Below are 21792 nucleotides of genomic sequence, written 5' to 3' on the forward strand. Positions count from 1 at the left end.
TCGTCTGAGACCAGCCACTCGGACAGCTGCTGCAACAATCGGTTTGCATAACCAAAGAATTTCTGCACAAACTGTCAGAAACCGTCTCAGGGAAGCTCATATGCATGCTCGTCGTCCTCATCGGGGTCTCGACCTGACTCCGGTTCGTCGTCGTAACCGACTTGAGTGGGCAAATGCTTACATTCGATGGCGTCTGGCACGTTGGAGAGGTGTTCTCCTCACGGATGAATCCCGGTTTTCACTGTTCATGGCAGATGGCAGACAGCATGTGTGGCGTTGTGTGGGTGAGCGGTTTTCTGATGTCAATGTTGTGAATCGAGTGGCCCATGGTGGTGGTGGGGTTATGGTATGGGCAGGCGTATGTTATGGACGACGAACACAGGTGCATTTTATTGATGGCATTGTGAATGCACAGAGATACCGTGACGAGATCCTGAGGCCCATTGTTGTGCCATTCATCCACGACCATCACCTCATGTTGCAGCATGATAATGCACGGCCCCATGTTGCAAGGATCTGTACACAATTCCTGGAGGCTGAAAACATCCCAGTTCTTGCATGGCCAGCATACTCACCGGACATGTCCCCCATTGAGCATGTTTGGGATGCTCTGGATCGGCGTATACAACAGCGTGTTCCAGTTCCTGCCAATATCCAGCAACTTGGCACAGCCATTGAAGAGGAGTGGACCAACATTCCACAGGCCACAATCAACAACCTGATCAACTCTATGTGAAGGAGATGTGTTGCACTGCGTGAGGCAAATGGTGGTCACACCAGATACTGACTGGTTTTCGGACCCCCCAGACCCCCCCAATAAAGCAAAACTGCACGTTTCAGAGTGGCCTTTTATTGTGGCCAGCCTAAGGCACACCTGTGCTTTAATCATGCTGTCTAATCAGCATCTTGATATGCCACACCTGTGAGGTGGGATTGATTATCTCGGCAAAGGAGAAGTGCTCACTATCACAGATTTGTTCAGATTTGTGAACAATATTTGATAGAAATGGTTATTTTGTGTATATAGAAAATGTTTTAGATCTTTGAGTTCATCTCATGAAAAATGGGAGCAAAAACAAAAGTGTTGCATTTATATTTTTGTTCAGTGTATATCAAAGTCCACATATCATGTAATGTGGTTCAATGCTCTGCTGAGAATGAGCTTGAGCATATATGTCTTAATTTTAGCCTGTCACCACCACAGATGTCGTTCATTCTCATTGGAGTGTACAGACCACCATCTGCAAAAGCTATTTTCTTTGACAAATTAGAAATAATGCTTAGGGAATGCAGTTTGGCAGGAAATAGTATTAATGGGTGACTTCAATGTTAATTGGGAGGACAAAGCAAGTAATAAGCCATTAGAACGGGTATCAAATACATTTGATCTCACACAATTAATGAAGGGGCCTACTAGAATAACCACATCCTCAAAAACCCAAATTGACCTGATTTTCAGCAACAAACCTGAAAGGGTGACAAACATCTCCAATATTGTCACTGGTCTGTCTGACCACAATCTAACTCTCATAGCAAAAAAAGCTCACTAATGGCGCTTTTCCACTGCAGGACCTAGCACGGCTTAGTACGGTATGGTTAGGCCTTGGTAGGCCAGGCTCACTTTATGCTGCGTTTTCATTACAGTTTACCAACTGGGGTAGTAACTATAGTAACGCAGTGTAGGCGGGGCGATCGGCTGTTCAGCGTGCGGATCGACGCTGCGTAAATCTGCGGTGACGTCATCTTCAATGCGAACCAAAACATCAGCTGTTAGCACTGTAGAGTTATATTTGTATTTATTCATGTTAGCAAACTATGGATAAGCTTAAAATGGGAATAATTTGGGTAAAACTGTGAGCTGGATATGGGGCCTGTTGACATGTGTTTTTGAGGACAAAGAAAGATGGGGGAAGGTGAGAGCATGTCCTGATTTGCATTCAACTTAGAACGAGCCACAGTGGTTGTGATATTAAGAGAGGTCCCTTGGGTTTCTCTGGTGCTTATCAATAGTAGCAGTTAAGTGAATACTGTTCAAACAATACCTGTGTTTGTGTTTTATATTGATTTCTCTGTTTTATCCTTTCATAAATGTAAGGACTACAAATGGCTATAAACATTCTGGGCTGGTTGGAGTAAACAGGGTTTTATTGCTCTGTGGGGGAGGTGTAGGTATGCAGGCCTTGAGACCTTTTGTTGTAAAGTGAGCCTGTTTGGTTTCCTGCTGGCCAGCGTTGCGTCTCCCAATGAGATGACCTGAAAAGATGACCAGCTGACCTAACACCAAACCCCTCCTTCTTACTCTGGTATATATCCGGTGGATCCCTGGCGTTCGGCCTCTTCTTCACATGCTGCCCTCGGGTGAAAGTAGCTCTGCAGTATGCGAACCAGGGCAGGAGTAAGCCGGTATTACTCCTTAAGCATTACAATATAACTGTAATATATCATGTTGTATTGTAATGATTGTATTGCATTGTCATATTGCCATTAAAGTAGATTATTGTTAACGGTTACTTTGTAGATATGGATTCCTTCCTGTATTATAACCAGCTTCATAGGAACGCGCGGAGATTTGAAAAGCGGACCAGATATCCCTCCAAATCCCTAACAAAATGGTGACCCTGACGTGATATAACGAAGCTGAGGAAGAATTCAGACGCTTTCAAACATCTCAGACAATCAGCAGGACTCTGCAACTTTGCAAATAAGGTAAGCAGACGATGAAAGTCGCCTGTCTGTAATTGGATACGCTAAAACTTTAGGATTGTCTGTAGGCGTTTCACAGTGTTTTTATAGTTTAAATGGAATATACAATGCATATTTGACTATGTTAGGAAAGTTATATACAAAACGTAAACGTTGATCGACAGGTAGACGAAAGTCCTGCGTGACGTAAAATAGAGCAGTTTGGCGTGGATCTGCAGGTGTTTATTCCTGAGTGGCGTGGAGATGGTGCAGTTTGTTATGCAAGGTTTGATTCCTGCACGACAAAACCTGGAAACTCGATAGATCAGATCGAGTCGCCGTTTAAAACTGGGGTTTAAATAACAGACCAATGCTAAAAGCTTAAAGCCAGAGGTCTGTTATATATTAAACCAAGGGAGAGCGTTTCCCTTTGTCTGGAAACTTCTGCTGCTGCCATCTAGTGGCTGAAAGGGGGTATCACACCCTTGAAACTTCTGCTGCTGCCATCTAGTGGCTGAAAGGGGGTATCACACCCTTGAAACTTCTGCGAGCTAAAACTGGTACAAAAACAATAAGGGATTGAACATTTTTTACAACGACAGCACCAGGAGATGAGTAAACTCAAGAATCTGTAGAGTGTAAATACATTGTGCAAAACACATTTTACACTCGAACTGTTTACACATCATAGACAAGGAATTTAGACAATATAAATAAATGTTCAGAAAGAAGACATAGGCCTACACTTGATTCAAATTTCATTACTGTGATCCGATTGGTGTGCCCTGCAGGTTTACTATTGTTCGAAGTAACAGTGGGATTTAAAATGAGAGAAGATATGGAGATGTTCTTTCATAGTGTGTGGAATATGTGATGCTGGAAACATGTAAGTATTTCGGAGTTGTGTTGGGTAAATATGTAACAATGGATGAAACAATTTTTGGAGTGAGTTTTTGTAATATCATTAGTAGACATTAATTATGTTGTTTAGATGGCATTTAACAACTAAGACAGATAGTATGATTAGAAAGAGACAGAGTGGAAAGGGTTGGATTTATTTAACATCAGTGTGCTAGACTTCTTATAGGTAATGTGTACCGGGACCTGGACTCCCCCTCTGAGTTAGAAAGGCTTTGATCCCGACCCTCCAAGCAGACAAAAAGACCTAACCCAACAGGAGACTCCTCCTTCTCCATCGTACAGACAGAGAACCAGAGCTGAACCAACAACAACAACAAGACTACATCAAGACTGCAGCCAGAACTATCTCCACCTGTGGCATCCAGAACCAAACCAGCATGCTGACAAAGAGGCAAACTCTCATCGGTCCCTCAAACAGGACATGAAGTTCCAAACTGCGCCGCGAGATTTGGCACAATAGACATGAGAGCAGAATCCGCCCTCCATAAAAACAGCAGAGAGACTGTAAAGGAGGAGTGCAACAACAGTGGCATGATGGGGCTGCAGATGTGACTGGGCCAATGGCGGCCTACAAAAGTTACAGTGGATGGATTCAACAGCTGATGGACTGAAGAGAAGACAGAATCAGAGGAGTTGGCATGGTCGATTAGAAGTGAGGAGGCCGGGGTCACGGCTTGAGAAAACCAGGGGAGGAGGAAAGGAGAACGGGAATGAGTGAGTTACACATAAACACACTTATTCACGAAACGCACATTTAAATAACTTGAATTAACTTCATAAATACGTAAAGACAGAAAGATTTATTAATCATTTGGTAAATTAAAAATAGCAGTAAAGAGGAAAATATTAAAGTAAAATGATAATCATCCTAAAACACACTGACAGAGTAGAACCATATTCTTCAATATTTTCATCATGTTAACAAATCATTCTTTAAGAGATTTTTATTCACGTGTGAATAAAGTAGTGATCTCATTGGTTACAATATTGATCACCATTAAACGGATAGTTTTAGGAACCACTCTATAGGACAAATCTTTGTTTGTATTAATGGCTAGTGCCAAGCCACATATTAAATTCCAATCTAAAGTGTTGATTTCACCATTGTGGCATAGTTATTACCAGACTTCGGTTTTGAATCCTTGATAAAGGAGGGAGTAATTGTTGCATGTTCGGACACCCAGGGTTCCACACACTGCTAAAAGACTTTAACATTGTTTTTTAAGTAGACCAGAATTATAATGACCTATGAAATGCAGAGCGACACAGATCCTAGTAATGTTTTGACTCAAGATAATAGTTATGTACACAAGTTTCTGAAATAGATCATTAGACATTTTAATACTAATTAGGTGTAAATGGATTGCTGTAGTAGTGGTACTCGAAGGAAGTGAGTTTTGTACCAAGTTTCAGGAAAAGTGGGAGGCAGAAGTCCCAATGACAAGTGAGAATCATCTTGAAAATTATAGTTGAAATCGTGACATATTTTTGTAGACAAAGGATACTGGCCTATGCTGAAATGTCAAAGTCTCTGCAGAGCACGACACATGGCCAAAAAAGACGGAGACCAACTGACCTTTGACCCTGACCGACAGTGTCACTTGACAAGGCACTGTGGATGACTGACTCTGGGGTGGACCTGACCAAACTTGACATGACAACCAGACAGTGTGAGTGTGAATGAATGCCGGCATGTGATCAGTGTAACTGCATGATTCTAAAACAATAACTAACCAAGCATGTTTTTGGACTAACATATTATTTTGGAGCTTCAAGGGAAACGAGAGGTTTCCTAAAAATTCCACAAAAAGGGGAAACCGCACATGTGATATTTTCCTCTCACATGAGTTGGCGGTTTGCAAATGTAAAACTACAATCTGAAGATTCTGTTTCTTTTAGGCCGGAAGGACGGAGAGGAACACTTCTTTTCACTGAAGTGTTCACTGTGGAAATAATGATAATAATGTTCGTTATGTCCCTAACCAATTACCTGACAGTTTTTGTTCCCCTCCCATTACAGGGTTTTGTTACACATGATTTCATGTGTAAAAGGGGGGAGTGAGTATAAGGTATAAATGTCAACATGGCTGTAAAATTCACAATTTAAATTTTTCTTTTAAGGATTGACGGAAACCTTCCGCCCCAACCCAGATGTTCAAACTGAGCATTGAATGTAATTAACCTGCTCCATATCTGGGGATAAGATACTGTTTGATGAAGGTTGAGATGTTTCTAAATATTGATTTGAATTATAACAGGTAACAAAGAAGCAGTGGCCAAGGGGCTACTGTGAAACCGAAGAAGTTGACCTGTGATAATGAAACAATTTTTTAATATTTTAACAGACATTAGAGTAATTGAGGTTTGAAATGTAGAAAGAACATATTACAGTTAAAGCTAAAACATAGTAGTGTATTGAGACAGAATTTAATTTAGACAACATCATGTAACTAGCCTGGTAAAGGAGTAAAAGCCATAGACTTTATTGTTTAGGTCATTATGGGGATATACATTTCATCTAAATTTAGAATAGAAAGACATTTGATGACAGTTTGTTGGAATTCTGTATTCATTTTTTCAGCGTGATAATATCTAAGCACTGACAGGTAGAAGCAGAATCACCAGGAAATCATTCACTTTGTTAGCATCGTGATTTTGGTTGTTTTTGAATCCATAACATTAGTGTGTTTCTTTGCCAGAAACATTAGCAGTTCATATTATATTTAGATTTTAAATAGGATTTCATTTAAAAATAAACACGGATGCTTGTCAGAAATTCAGAGCTATTGAAATATGTTATTTAGTTTACCTAAAGATGTTGAGGTTCTTATTTAGTTGGCACAATCCAAGTATTAAGATTCTGAAGCTGTACTGGCAGATAGGAGGTCTACAATTAATTTGGAAAACCTGTTCACAGACGGCTGTTGTTTCAAGACACCCCACCAACAGGCTCCAAGTGGGTCAAAACAGCTGAGCGTAGGCTTGAGGGAGTTGTATCAGATTTCTCCACACAGGTCGCTGGCGCCAAAAGGGGGACCCGAGAAGCACGAGGCCGACAGCAGAGTTCGTCTGGCTGAAAGTCATCAGGACAAAGTGGCTCAACCCCAGGCTCTCCGACCCCGACCGAGTGACCCAGCGGACCTCTTATGCCGTCTGCCTGGGAGAAAAGGGGGACAGCTCGTACCACGGGAGCCAGTGTGCGGCGGGGAAACCACCTACTAGGACCAGGGGACGACATCAGGACGGATGTGGCCCTGGCAGACGTGGACTACTCGGAAGCAGCAGACTGGAGGAGCAGGACCCTGGAGACATCTCTACAGCATCGACCCGGAAGCCGCCATCAGCGGGCCGGAGGACGAGGAGGAGGAAGACATCTCTCTAGCAGGCAGCCCAGAAGCTGCTGTCAGCGGATTTGGGGGGACAAAGACACGGCAAGCCAGGACGGCACAGGGGACTTTTCGAGGCAGCAGAGGAGTCTACTTCGCTCTGATCAGTTCTACCCGTGAAGGGAAAGCTGCATCTCCCCCTCCCTATTAGCTGTCCTTGTGGGCTATTCCTCCGAGGGGGGGGGGGGGGGGGGGCTGATGATTCTAGCACTCAGCTACCCCCTCATGGTTCCTTCACTGCCATGGAAAGTGGTGTTCTGTCTCCATGAAGGTTTCAAGTACTCTAAATACCAGCTTCGGATGGATTTACGGACACAGTAGAAAATAATGACCGTGGGTATATTTCAAAATGCCTTGTCTAAGTTTATCTCTGGAGAAGGAGATAAAAAGGGGGATTTGTAGAGTTATATTTGTATTTATTCATGTTAGCAAACTATGGATAAGCTTAAAATGGGAATAATTTGGGTAAAACTGTGAGCTGGATATGGGGCCTGTTGACATGTGTTTTTGAGGACAAAGGAAGATGGGGGAAGGTGAGAGCATGTCCTGATTTGCATTCAACTTAGAACGAGCCACAGTGGTTGTGATATTAAGAGAGGTCCCTTGGGTTTCTCTGGTGCTTATCAATAGTAGCAGTTAAGTGAATACTGTTCAAACAATACCTGTGTTTGTGTTTTATATTGATTTCTCTGTTTTATCCTTTCATAAATGTAAGGACTACAAATGGCTATAAACATTCTGGGCTGGTTGGAGTAAACAGGGTTTTATTGCTCTGTGGGGGAGGTGTAGGTATGCAGGCCTTGAGACCTTTTGTTGGAAAGTGAGCCTGTTTGGTTTCCTGCTGCGTTTCCTGCTGCGTTGCGTCTCCCAATGAGATGACCTGAAAAGATGACCAGCTGACCTAACACCAAACCCCTCCTTCTTACTCTGGTATATATCCGGTGGATCCCTGGCGTTCGGCCTCTTCTTCACATGCTGCCCTCGGGTGAAAGTAGCTCTGCAGTATGCGAACCAGGGCAGGAGTAAGCCGGTATTACTCCTTAAGCATTACAATATAACTGTAATATATCATGTTGTATTGTAATGATTGTATTGCATTGTCATATTGCCATTAAAGTAGATTATTGTTAACGGTTACTTTGTAGATATGGATTCCTTCCTGTATTATAACCAGCTTCATAGGAACGCGCGGAGATTTGAAAAGCGGACCAGATATCCCTCCAAATCCCTAACAGCACTCAGAGCTCACAGCTCCTCATATCTGTTCATAAACTAGACAAAAGTTAAAAAAGTACAAACCACAGACTGTCTGTGTCATGGCGAATACAGTCGCTGGTTTATTTATGTCTGTAGGCCATTGTTGTGAGTGTGGACGGAGCATATACAACGTTAGCTTAGCCTGATCGATCCGATCTCCATTTAGAAAACACGCATTTTAAAAGGTTTTTCGCCTGCCTTCTTTTCTGCAGACCGGTATCAGTATGTTGTTACTTCGGCATCATTTTGAAACGTGTATTACAATTAAATCACGGTAAAATATGTTCATTTTGTTGTAGTTGTAGCACCCTTGCCAGCGATTCTCTCTGACCATTCAGCAGTTGAGAGCGATTTTGGAGGGCCAGAAAAAAGGTGAAAAAGTAGCCCTGGGGCCTCATTTATAACGCCGTGCGTAGGATTCACGTGGGAAGGTTGTGGTGTAGTAGAAATCCAAAAAATAGGTACAGTCATTTTCCGATTCACCAAACATTGCGTACCGGCGAGGAAAGTGCGTACGGCACTTCCTACGCCGGTTTCCCTTTATAAATCACAACCGACTCGAAATACGGTGCAGCTTTTGCGGGCTTCACGTAACGCCCATATTTGCCTATAAATAGTCAAATAAATGCCCATTCATTCATTCATTTTGACTGACTTCATGAAGAAGATCGCAGGAAATGATGACAGAACAGCTAAAAAAGAGATCTCACACGTGTCAGGTTTTGGTTATTTTGGGGAGGTCGAGATAAATCATATTGTTTGGTGGATGCAGTTTGAACCAAAGTATCAGCATGGAGGTCGGATCGTCACCAAAATAAATAAATAAGTGGTCCGAAAAAGGTTAATGACAAAACAAATACACACAGCCTTCCTCAGGCAGTGTGTTTGTACCGGGGACAGGAGACCCTCCTTGATGAGAGACTGTAAGAAATGATCGGGGAATCCCAGAGTTGAGTCATGACGACTGGATCTGAATTATGTTTTCGTATTTGGTGGTGTGTGTCCCAGCTGTCGATCAGCTGTGCGCAGCGTCTCCACTGCAGCCTGTGCATCTCAACCCCCCCTCCCCGCAGCAACTCTATATCCACCAGTTGGAAATACAACTAATGTGTTGTGTTATATTAGCTGTACAATTTACCACATATGGTGTTCTTAGTTTCCATACCTCCTGTGTTTTACGAGCGACTTATCAAGTCTTAGCAAACGGCATAAAACACGATTAAACATGGTAGTATATAAAACCATGCTCGTACAACCTATAGAAACGCAAAATCGCATCATTTATGAGAAAACATTTCATAACATTAACACAACATATTCGAGGTGGTTTTAAATAACATATCCGTATTTATTTATTTCTCCAAGTTATGTTTTTGTGTGCACTGAGGAGTCTCAAACAGGCGTTTGTTAAATCATTTTAAGATTGGCTTTAATCAATGTTTGAAAATGAATTCTTCATATGATAAATGAGAGGTAACATTTTGTTTATGGTATTATTTCCACATATTTCTCTCCATTCTTCCTTCTGCCAACGGTGTCGCAGTTTCGCGTCTCTCCCGTTTTTGTGCTTAGTGCGTACGCATGGGTTAGAGTTTGCGTGGAGGACCGCACGTTTTCCCGTCAAGTTAGTATTTTATAAATCGCAAACATTGCGTAGAAACTGGCGTACGCCATTTTTTGAGCGTATATCCCTTTATAAATGAGGCCCCTGAGCCGGAACCACCCCTAGTGGAAAAGCAAAGAAAACCGTGCAACGTGCTGCAGTGGAAAAGCACCATAAATCCCGCTTCCATTTCAAACCCAACACAAAATCGTACCAATTAAGTATACCCAAAAGTGATATTGATGAATTTGACAGGGCAATTAACAACATTAACTTGAGCCAAATTGTATCTGGTACAGATGTGGATACCAACACACATACACTTATGTCAACAATCCAAAACATATCAAAACGATTCCTCAGGAAAAGCAAATCTAAGGCCAAAAATAAACACACCCTCTCCTGGATTAATAGGAAAGCAATGAAGGAGAGAGATAATGCTCCAAGGCACTCTCTTAAATCAAATTTAGTGACTGACAGGCATATATTTGTGTCCTTACGAAAAAGGAAATCAGGGCAGCTAAATCCAATTTCTTTGTTAATCTCATTCATGAATCTAAGGGAAAGGGCATAAAATAACAAAGCAGCTGGAGATCAATAACAATGGAACCTTATGTAAAGGACCAGCGGAAATAGCAGCTATTTTTAATAACCATTTTGTTAATTATGAGGCTGACTATAAACAGTCCCCAAACTGGTCATATATGTGAACCGCTCTATCGAAATCAGTCAGAAGTCGCAACGGCTCAATTCAAAATAAACGTGGATTTGCGTAAACAAAATCGTTTTTCGGGGTTTGTCTTGGCTTTCAGAATATGACACTTTTATTTCCAAAATCACATGATAGCTGCATTTTTGAAGGTTGTAAAGGTAAGATGACAGGCACCTCTCACTCGCACTCTGCTGTTCCGCAGCACTGCTTCCCCTCCCTCCGGCTGAAATTATAAATGTAAAGCGTATAGTAATCATAGACAACACGGCAGGGTCCGTTACAGTTTGTTTTCATCTGATTTCAAATAAACAAAGTCTTGGCTTTTTTTTTTATTGAAGAACTGATGGATTGTTACTAGTAAACAGACTGGGGGGGTACTGTATTAATGAATCATGGTTAGTTAATGAGGAGTTCCTGGGTGACTTTGATTGAAGCAACGGTCCGCTGCAGCAGGGCACTGTTAAACCGGTCATCTTCGGCTGGCCTGGGTCCCACACTGGATCGACTGGTGGATGTGGATCCGACTCACGTGTTACTGCTTAAGTCATCATTACTTACCTTACCATTCCTTAGGCAGTTTGGGTACGGTAAACTCAAGTAACGAATACAAAAAGAGTAGTTACCCATTACCTAATGATCACCCTATATCAGGGGTCCCCAAACTTTTTCCTGTGAGGGCCACATAACTTTTCCCTTCTCTGATGGGGGCCGGGTCAGTTTGTAACAGAAAAAGTGTGACGATCGCATGGGTGTCTAAACGTAAACATTTATTGTTTTCTAGAAAGCCACACATAACCAAATATTAATAACCCTTTCCGGGATCTTCACAGAAAAAAAGTCAGGAAATAAATAATAACACTATTAATGAAATAAATAACAACCAAATAACCCTCTCTGGGTTCTTCACAGAAAAAAAGTCCATTGAAAATTACTGTAACTTTCTGTTGTGCCGTGCACAATCTTAACAGGTAAAAGTTTAGCTTAGTTGTCAGAGCAGAATCTCTCAAAATAAACATGGATTTACGTAAAAAAAACTATTTTTTCGGGGTTCGGGTGTTTTGTTTGATTTTAAACAAACAAAGTCTTGGCTTTCAGAATATGAAACTTTTATTTCCAATTTATTTATTTCTCATTCGCAATCTGCTCTTCCGCAGCGCCGCCCCCCCCCCCTCACTCCGCTGAAATTATTAATGTAAGAGTATAGTAATCATAGATAACATTGCAGGGTCCGTTACAGTTTGTTTTCATCTGATTTCAATTAAACAAAGTCTTGGCTTTCAGAATATTAAACTTGTTTCGGCAAATTCAGATGATAAATACAGCTTTGAAGCTTCGGCATAATTACAAGCGGAGAACGGAGTAACTTGACGTCACAGCAGGCATAACAACAGCCGGTGTTTCTCGTGATTGTTTTCCCCGGGAAACAAACACAATACACACAAAGCAAAATTACACAAGCACACACACTCACACACACACGTATACACACACACTCGCGAGCTTCCCCTCCAAACAAAAATATCTTCCCTCGGTAGTATTTTGATCATTTGCTCCGCTAATAATCAATCAGATCGATGGATTCCAGAGAAGAGACAACTTTGAAGGCCTTTTTCTCAAAATGATGACTTATTATATAATGTGACATATTTCGCTTAATATTTGAAGTACAAAAACAATCCAGATATCATTAGAAAGCTAGGAATATCCTCTTTCCAACAGTGTATACAACTAAAAAGGTGTCTTCGGGTCAATGCGACTGATTTAGATAGAGCAGGTCACAACATTTTGACAGGGGCTAGTCTAGGATTCGCGTGGCCAGACTGAAAAAAAAAATAAAAAAAAAAAATCATAATGCGTCTCTGGTATTGTTCAGGGGGCCGGGCCAAATGTGGAGGCGGGCCGTACCCGGCCCGCGGGCCTTAGTTTGGGGACCACTGCCCTATATACTTAAGCAGTTTGTATCCCCTCAAGTAAAGTAATGCATCAAAAAGAGTAGTTACCCATTACCTAATGATTACCTTAAAAAAGCAGCTGGACAAGAGAGCATCAATGGTTTAACGGGTCACAACTGCAGGTGACTTGTAATCAATAGATTATGTGGAATAATGGACAGCGAAGCATCTCCTATGTCATCTGGCATTTAATCTGAGGACAACAAACACACTATGTCCTTTAACATCCATGTTGCACGTCACATCACTGCTCATGTCACTGTCATAGTGTATATATATATATATATATATATATATATATATATATACACATATTACATAATTGCAGAATAACTATGAAATTGCCAAGATTACCGCATTTTCAGGACTACAAGTCGCACTGGAGTATAAATCGCTCTTGTCAAAATACGTGTCGTTAAGAGAAAAATAACATATAAGTCGCTTTGGTGTAGGCCAGGGGTATTGAACTAAAATTCAACGAGGTCCAGTTAGAGAAAATCTCCCCATGCAAAGGTCCGGAACTTCAAAATGTCTAAGTTGCTTTATGAATTAGTGTGATATATATTGAAGTAGCCTGCAGCTTTATCAACATCTGCATGTAATCAACAACTGACTGCCAATCAAATAAAGAAAGTACAATTCATAAGCAACAATATATATTGTCAATGAACATTGAACTATACAGATATACAGTAAATACTGTGGATATGTGTAATGTTACTCTCAGGCTGCATTTCAAAATAAAATAGGAGACAATAAATAAAATAGCTTTTGAAAATATGTGCATCTTAAAAGTGCTTAATTTTAGATAAATAAAATAAAGCGTAGCAGCAGCTTGAGTTTCCCTTATTCTTTGTTAACCGTTTCACATCATGACTTAACAGTTTCAGACGATTATAGAACAATATCAGTCTTTACACATCATAACAATTGAACAGTTTTAAAGTTTCTCTTTCTTTCCCTCTTATATTGCAGTCCCTCACTCACTTTTTTTTAATTCAGAGCGAGAATTTAGCTTGAGTTTGTCCTGCCAGGAGTTTAAAGGTCACATGTCATGGCCATTTCCACTGATCATAATTCCATTGTTGAGGTATACTAAAATAGAAAAATACTGTGCAATTTTCCAAACTCACATTGGTTTCGCATACAGCATCTCTAAAGTATGTGAATTCAGCAGTATTCATTTTCTCCACTAAACGGCTAGTTGCAGCTCTCCCCCCCCCCCCTCCTCCCTGTGAGCCCAGTGGCTTCGATTGGTCAGCTCGCCCCCTCTGTTCTGATTAGTCAACCACCAGAGAGGCTCCGCCCATGTCTAACACAGTGCTTTTTCGGCTGTGAGCAGAGCGTCTGTTTAAAAAAAATGCCTGCTATGAGATACATGTAAGGCATCTGCTGACATTGGAGTTGATATGGAAACGCTAGCAACTTAGTTAGCCCTGTTAACACTGTGTCAATGGCTTAGCAGCCAGAAAAACCTTTACCCATTTACACAGTCGTGGTAGATATACCTTGTTTGTTTTAAACATCATAAATACACAAACAACAATGAATACTTACAGGTTGTGTACCCGAATCTCCCGCTGGTCCAAACAAAGTAGGAACAGCATCGTCCTTCAGTAACCTACGCTGTACATATCCGGTATGAATCGCTCCATGTTTTGTGAAGCTATGCTCCGTGAAATGCCGCGCACACAGTAAAATACCGGCTCGAACATCTGAAGGAACAGTGTTAAAAAGGAATGTCAACCACTGACTTTGTCGTGGTTCTGCCCTCTGTAAAGCATGCATTGAACATTTCCCCTCACAAGTCAGGAAACAGACCCTCTTTGGCATGACTGGATACAGTTTTGAACTGAACCTCAGATTCCAACAGTATGCTAGGCTGGCAGAGAGACACAGCACCCAGGAAGTAAACAATGGACAATGACGTTTCACCAACGAGGCGTTTTGGGGAGGTATTTTCTGTTTTAGAGTTTTACTCGCTATAGGGTGTACTTTGAGGGTTTTGACTCTGCAGACCGTTTACATGCATAAAAACCTTCATAACACACAAGGGGACGGGTAATAACCGGAAAAGCATGACATGGGGCCTTTAAATCTGGGCTGAAATGGTGTCAGGGCCATTCTCATACACACATGCAGGTGCTCATTGGTTAGCCTTGGTTAGCCTGCCCTGGAACGATATTTATTTTTTGTGACCTAAGTTCTGACTTGAGAGGGAATGTTTGGTCAAACACTTTGTGTTTTGTCTCATAGTGGCGTTTTGGCACTTTTAATGAGCGCCACGGTCTCTGAACAAATGAGACACACTGGTTCTGTGCTCCCAGTAGGCAGGATGAACATGAATGAGTCCGTCCACTCAGGGTTAAAAGCTCTGTTCTCACCAGTGCTTGAATTGGAATAAAAAAGGTGCCAGTACTCTAAATCAGCAACTATTTCAAGTCAATTTATTTTAAAGGTCCCATGTCATGCTTTTCTGGTTATTACCCGTCCCTTTGTGTGTTATGAAGGTTTTTATGCATGTAAACGGTGTGCAGAGTCACAAACCCTCAAAGTACACCCTGTAGCGAGTAAAACTCTAAAACAGAAAATACCTTCCCAAAACGCCTCGTTGGAGATACGTCATTGTCCATTTGATTCTTCCGGGTACGCATGATGTCAACCGTACCCGGAACCAAATGGACCAATCCGTGGAGCCGTTATGTTACGTCCGCGGAGCCGTTACGTTAAAGAGCCTGTGACAGCATCCCAACAACTGTTATGCAATGAAATATTGGGCTACTAGTAATCTCGAACCGTCAGTTTAAAAAAGAAAAAGCGATACCGTTCCGTTAAATATCAATAATTTCGAACATCGCGGGGAAATTCCTTCGACTCATTTTGAAGTTTTGGGGGAAGCCGGAAGTGACGTCAATGCGGGAACGCTTCACTGTGCGGCGAGAGAGCCAAACACGGACAAAGTGTGTTGTCATGCGTAGAAATGGCGAATTACTGAGTTTAGGCACGTTAATAACGTTTTAATGAAGTTGACTACAGTATATTCATATTTTTCAGTGCTTTCATGTCAATTCGGCGAACATAAACATAAATGATCGTGGTGAAGATGATGATTAAATTAGGATTACAAATCGGTAGTGAGAGCTACTGAATTTCCTCCCGTAGGATGTGATATAAAAACAAATCGATTATTTTTGTAGTTGTAAACTCAAGTGGATGAAACTACATTTATTAGTGCTTTCATGTCAATTCGGCGAACATATGATAGATTAAATGATCGTGAGAATGATGATTAAAAATCGTTTGTTTGTGCCGGTCTACATTTCCTGATGAGAAAACAAACCGATGCTTTTTGTAGTTGTAGTACACCAACATGGATTAAACGTCTGTTTTTTTCACCACAATGTTGGGGAAATGAATGGATAAAATGCACGGATTATTATTATTATTATTCCCACTCCGATCGGGACACTAGGTCCACCGTTTCCCCGCAGCGAGGCTCCCCCCGTTGACAGTTTACGTGGGCTGGGTGCAGTCGCGGACTGGCCATCGGGACGAATCCCGATGGGCCGGTACCGAAGTGGGCCGGTCGGATAAGTCACTAGCACATCCCCCATAGGCGGCGCGTGAGGCTCAGGTTTGGGAAGGCTAAATAACTTTGTGTACGCCTCCGGCGTCTATAGAAAAGAGATCAACTCAGTGTGCGGAGTTTAAATCTCTCAAGTCATATTACAGGATAAAGGAAATACAGTTTAAACTGCCGTATGCAGAGAAGACGCCGACGTGTCGCACTTATCATTCATATTACATCATCAATCAGATCATCGATCATATAATATCATAATATATCATATATCTTATCTGAGTCAGCTTCTCCAGCCGTATCTGGCCGTACAACACTCACAGTGTCACATACTGTATGCAGAAGTATTATTTTTAGCAACACATTATGTTGACGAAACACTCGAGTCAAATGTAATTAAAGTCAGATCCACTCGTGTCTTAGACGTGAACGCGCTCTCAGCTGGAGAGAGAAACCCTGGCTTGATTTACCGAGTTGATAACCAGCGTCGTAGGACCGCTTAGCGAGATCTCGTTTGTTAGTTTGTTGTTGTTAGTTTGTTTGTTACTCAAACATATCCAGGGTCTGTTGAACTGGCTTCGTAGCACAGGGCACAGGTGGCTAGCAGCGCTAATGTCAAAGACACAGACATTGCATTATATTTGTATTTTACCAGGATGCAGTGACACAAATATTTACATATTTACATTTACTATCTACAGCACCCGCCGCTCCTGACATCCCCCACTCCCCCCGTTGACAATTTACTAGCGGTACCGAAGTGAGCCGGTCGAGAGTCCCGGGATGATTTTTAGTCCCATTCCACCACTGGCTACATGACCGTATGATCGCCCATATTGACGCACCTAATTCCTAAACTTCTAACAGATACAACATAAAGCGATCCTTCAGCTTCATATGAGCTCTCAGACACGTTCAACATTAAACTGTCATCGCTGTCTGAGCTTGCTGCTGTGTGCACCATCGTGCGTTTACATGCAGATGCTGGGATCCTGAACGGTGCCGCTGGAGCGCTGTGCCCGCAATGACGTCACACATAATTTGGCGGGAATTGAAGAATCCCCGAGAAGATCCAGAAAATGGTCAACATTGAAGGGCAGATTAATGGTTATCAAAGTACAAATATCCAAAATCAGTTCATTAACGGTTTTCAAGGGGACAATATTTACTCAAATTGATGGGTTTGGATGATGGGGGAAACTCGTGTCACAGGCTCTTTAAGCCCCCGCTGATTGGTCCAAATTGACCAATCCACGGACTTCCTCACACACTCAGTGCAAGCAGCTCTGCTGATTTCTCCTCCCTGGCTGAAGGCTGATAACAGACAGTTGGGATCGCGGCAAAATTATCTCTGCAGACCCATTCTCACAGCGTTTATCAACCTTTTTCTTACTCAATATCAAGCCACACTTATTGTTTTTACTTCGGCTGTGACTTTGTGTGTGCTCAGGATGAGTTTGGCTGTGTTTCGCTGTGTATCGCTAAACAAGGAAACAACACCTCCACGGAGCTCAGCGCGATTCACAACGTCCCGACCAATCAGAGCACACTGTGCTCACAGGGAGGGTTGGAGCTATTGGAGCTACAACGAGCCGTTAAAGGCAGAGAGTGAAATTCAGTGAATACACGTAGTTTACAGAGATGCTGTATGAGAACCAATGTGAGTTTGGAAAATTGCACAATATAAATCTATTCTAGTAGACCTCAACAATGGAATTATGATCAGTGGAAATGGCCATGACATGGGACCTTTAAATAGCCCAAAAACAAGTATTTGGCTCAAAGTCATATAGTATATCCTATAATGCTGGTGGGTTTGTCTCTTTACTGTATATTTTAGAAAGGCTCACTGGGAAGATTTTTTTTTTAAATATTGAAGTTAGATGCATCAATCTGGTGCACTTTGAGAACAAAATGAAGAGATATATGGATACCTCTCAACATCCATATGAAACAACTGTAAACAGATTTACTTTTTCTTTATGGATATAAAAGAACGTAAAGCCTGACTCCTACTGGCGGCTGGTTAAATGACTCCTCGTCCCTGAGAACACTCACCATCTTTCAGCAGGAAAGGAGAGAGGGAATCCTTGTCCAGCGACAACCGCTGTCTTTTCGCATTATTATTAAGCCACGCTAACATTTTCGAAATGCTAACGTTATGCGATGTCTTTTCTGCTCTAGTCTATCGCTGCGGCGCGTCATAGATGCGTCATGAGATGCGTCATGAGATGCCACTGGCTGGGCATATTTGCCGGCCGCCGGCTGGGCATATTTGTCGTCATGCATCATGACGTGCCGCCGGCGGCCGGCGGCTGAGTACCGGCATTTTACTGAGGACCGGTACCTTGCCGGTACTCAGTAAGAAGTGCCAATACCACATAGGTAAAAATCAGAAGTGCCGGTACTACGTCGTACCGGTGAGTACCGGCCCAATTCAAGCACTGGTTCTCACCGTTCACTTTCCTCTTCTTGGAGAGCGCCATGTGTAATTATTTGTTTCTCCCTGTCGCTGCTCACACACCTGTTCGCTCTCCTCTCCGCTTCTCTCCCTGTATCGCTAATTATTCTCTCACTCATTTTCCTCTCCGCTTCTCTCTGCCGCTGTCTCGTCTTTTCTTCTGTCTTTATCTCCCTGTATCGCTCACTCGTCTCTTTCTCCCCCTGTCGGCAGTGGTTAAAATAGAATCGGCCAGTCAAAATTGAAATCCCCTATTAATGTATTGATTATAGGTCCGGGTCCGTATAGGTCGGCATCTGGGTCCGGATCCGGACCGCGGTCCACCTGTTGCCGCCCCCTGGTGTAGGCTATAAGTCGCATTTATCCACTGAAGTCTTCATCCTCTGTGTTGCTGTGAAGGTCTCACTATCACCGAGCTAGCTATCCATCCAGTTAAACACTTTCAAAGAAACTCCAGCACAGATGCCAGCTTTACTGAAGTTTAATGAATTGGTGAAACTGTCAACACAATACAGACATGGGACACTGTTATTAACTGCCCGACTGACTGAGCTGAATAAACTAAATTATCCACACAATGAGCTACGGCACATAATACTGATACGCTAATTAGCCTAGCCGCTAATTAGCTTAGCCACTCGGAATTCTCACTGTATTTATACAGTCGCTGTTAAACACTTCCGCCAACTCCGGTGTCGATGAAGCAGCATTTCCTGATCCGGGCTCTGCTCAGACTCTCCATCAGAATCAGCTCCGATTAGACCTGTGTGAATCCCGATTCCCGAAAGGATGGTGTCGGTCGTCACTGAAGCCCATGCTGTGGCTGCGTCTCACTTCGGTTATTTCTCATTTCCTCGCTCCTCGGTCTCACCGGAAGTTGATTTGTCTGCGCCATCTTGAGTAGCGTCCCAGTGGCCTTATTTGTGCCGGAGGATCGAGGAGCGAGGAGTGATAACGGAGCAGCGTTAATCGAGGAACTACCAGACCATCCTCCGGTGAAATCCTCAGACACTCGCCCCGCCCCCTTCGCCCCGCTCACTGATTGGACGATGCAGCGCATGCACTGATCTGTTGCTTCTTGACATGAGAGCAGTTTACCAGCGGAGTGAAGAAAACACATGAAACTCACAGCAGTCACTTTTTTTTTTCAATGAATGTTTCATTTAGTGGTCAAAAATCATTTTATTCATTTATTGGAAACATTTTCATGATCGCTTTTTTCGTTTTACATTTTCATTTATTGTCATTTCCATTCAGTCAGTCATTAAGTACTATTTAAAATGTTAATTAGCTACATATCCACACAAACAGACTGAAGTCTGATTCAAGGGTTGTTTATATTTCACATCATTAATCAGAATCTGCAAAGTAACTCAAATAAATGTAGTAGAGTAAAAATACCAGGTTAACCTCTGAATTGTAGTGGAGTAGAATTACAAAGTAACAATGAGCCATCATGTGGGTATATATTAATGCTGCGCATTATGGACACAAGCGATTTTCACCCATTTATTAATTATATGTTTTACATTTGATAACACCAATGTGTTTAATACTGGCAACTTCTAATTGTGGGAAAAACAAAAACGTTCAGTAGAGACGTCCCATAGAACATTTTGTGAAACACAATAGCCAGCATGTGTAGTTCTGGGGGGGCGTTCGATTCCAGTTTTTATTTTTATTTTGAAATTCAGTTCCTGACTCCAAAAAAGCCCGAGATTATGGAATTAAACAAATAAATAAAAACAAGGATCATTGTGTGTTATTGTTGAGTAAATAACAGTGTGTTATTTAGAAAAGAATAACAAATTAGAAGGAAAAAGATTTTAAAAAATACAGATTTCAGTATTCTGAGGCTCTGAGCCCCATTTATTTTCCTCACAGACGACAACAAAAGTCCGACATTATACGATTTAAAATAAAAACAATAATCGTGGCTTGATATTGAGTAAGAACATGTTTTTATGAACCACACAGCTTCCGGTCTTCCAAGACCCGAACGGACAAAAATACGTGCAGCAGGCACGAAACATACTACCAATAGAAATACATTGCTTTTAAAATCGTTCTGTGTGACACGAAAAAAAGGGGAAAATCGTGTTGGTGAACACGAATCAATAGATTAAATGTCGTGACTATAACACAAAATGCCGTGAGACTGGGTTGTCATACCAGAAGTGACGTGCAAGTGATTGACACACACTTAAGTTTGTTTTGACGGATAGACCGCCGATACCTAAGGACCTTTATGGTCGTTAACCCTTAAAGGCCGAGCGTGCCGCCCGCGGCTTCATAGAGGTAGCGTTCTAAAATGCTTAATAACTTTGTAACCGCTAATCCTATCCATCTGATTTAAAAAGTGAGGTAAAGCGGCTATTCTAGGCTTTTTGCTGGTATCACTATGTCCTTTTCCGGGATTCAGAGGCTCCGACGTGATCGGGGCAACGTTATCACATTTTACAGCCTTGATTCGTCAAGGAGACCCACGCGGCCCCTCTGTCTGAGCCAAACAGCAAAGGTTTTAGACTAAGTCCCACCCCCCTGTGTCCGGATAGGTTTAAAATGTAAAGGTCCAGGCAAACCTCTGCCCATGCTACCATCTTCTCGACCAATCAACATAGGTTGCTGTGTATGTTTTTGGCGGCTGGAGATAAACAAAGAGAAACAGAGAGACGAGAGAGTAATACTAAAGAAGAGTAATTCTGCCAGCGTAAGAGAAATAAATACAACACGAGATATCTAGATACAGTCACACACACACACAAATACACATACATACACACACACACATATCCCAAGACAAATTCAAACCAACATGTCAAAACGGCGTTACACTACGGAAGAAGCCGTAGAATGTATTTTGTCTGGCGGACCGCTTAGCGATGCAGCGGTGGATTCCTCAGATTCTGAAGCTGACAACTGGCAAGGAAGAGGAGTATGATCACGGGATTGATCCCTTCGAAGATAAAAAAGTGAGTAACTTTGCTTATTTCTTATTGTTTGTGTTGCATTTATCGGTTGTTGTTTCTGTATAACGCCGAAAATAATTAGTCCTAAGAGTTTTTATAATGGATGGCCATTTGCCGTAATTGTGTCATAAAGTGAAGTCCTGAGCTCAAGATTCACTATCAATAGAGGCTACTATTTATTTCAGTAAAAAAACGTCAAGCAATACCTTTCATTTATTGCCTCATTCCGCTTGCCCTCTTTGGTTGTTTGTTATGAGGTCTAATGTTAT

This window comes from Gymnodraco acuticeps, unplaced genomic scaffold, assembly GCF_902827175.1.
Source record: "Gymnodraco acuticeps unplaced genomic scaffold, fGymAcu1.1, whole genome shotgun sequence".
NCBI classification, from domain to species: Eukaryota; Metazoa; Chordata; class Actinopteri; order Perciformes; family Bathydraconidae; genus Gymnodraco; species Gymnodraco acuticeps.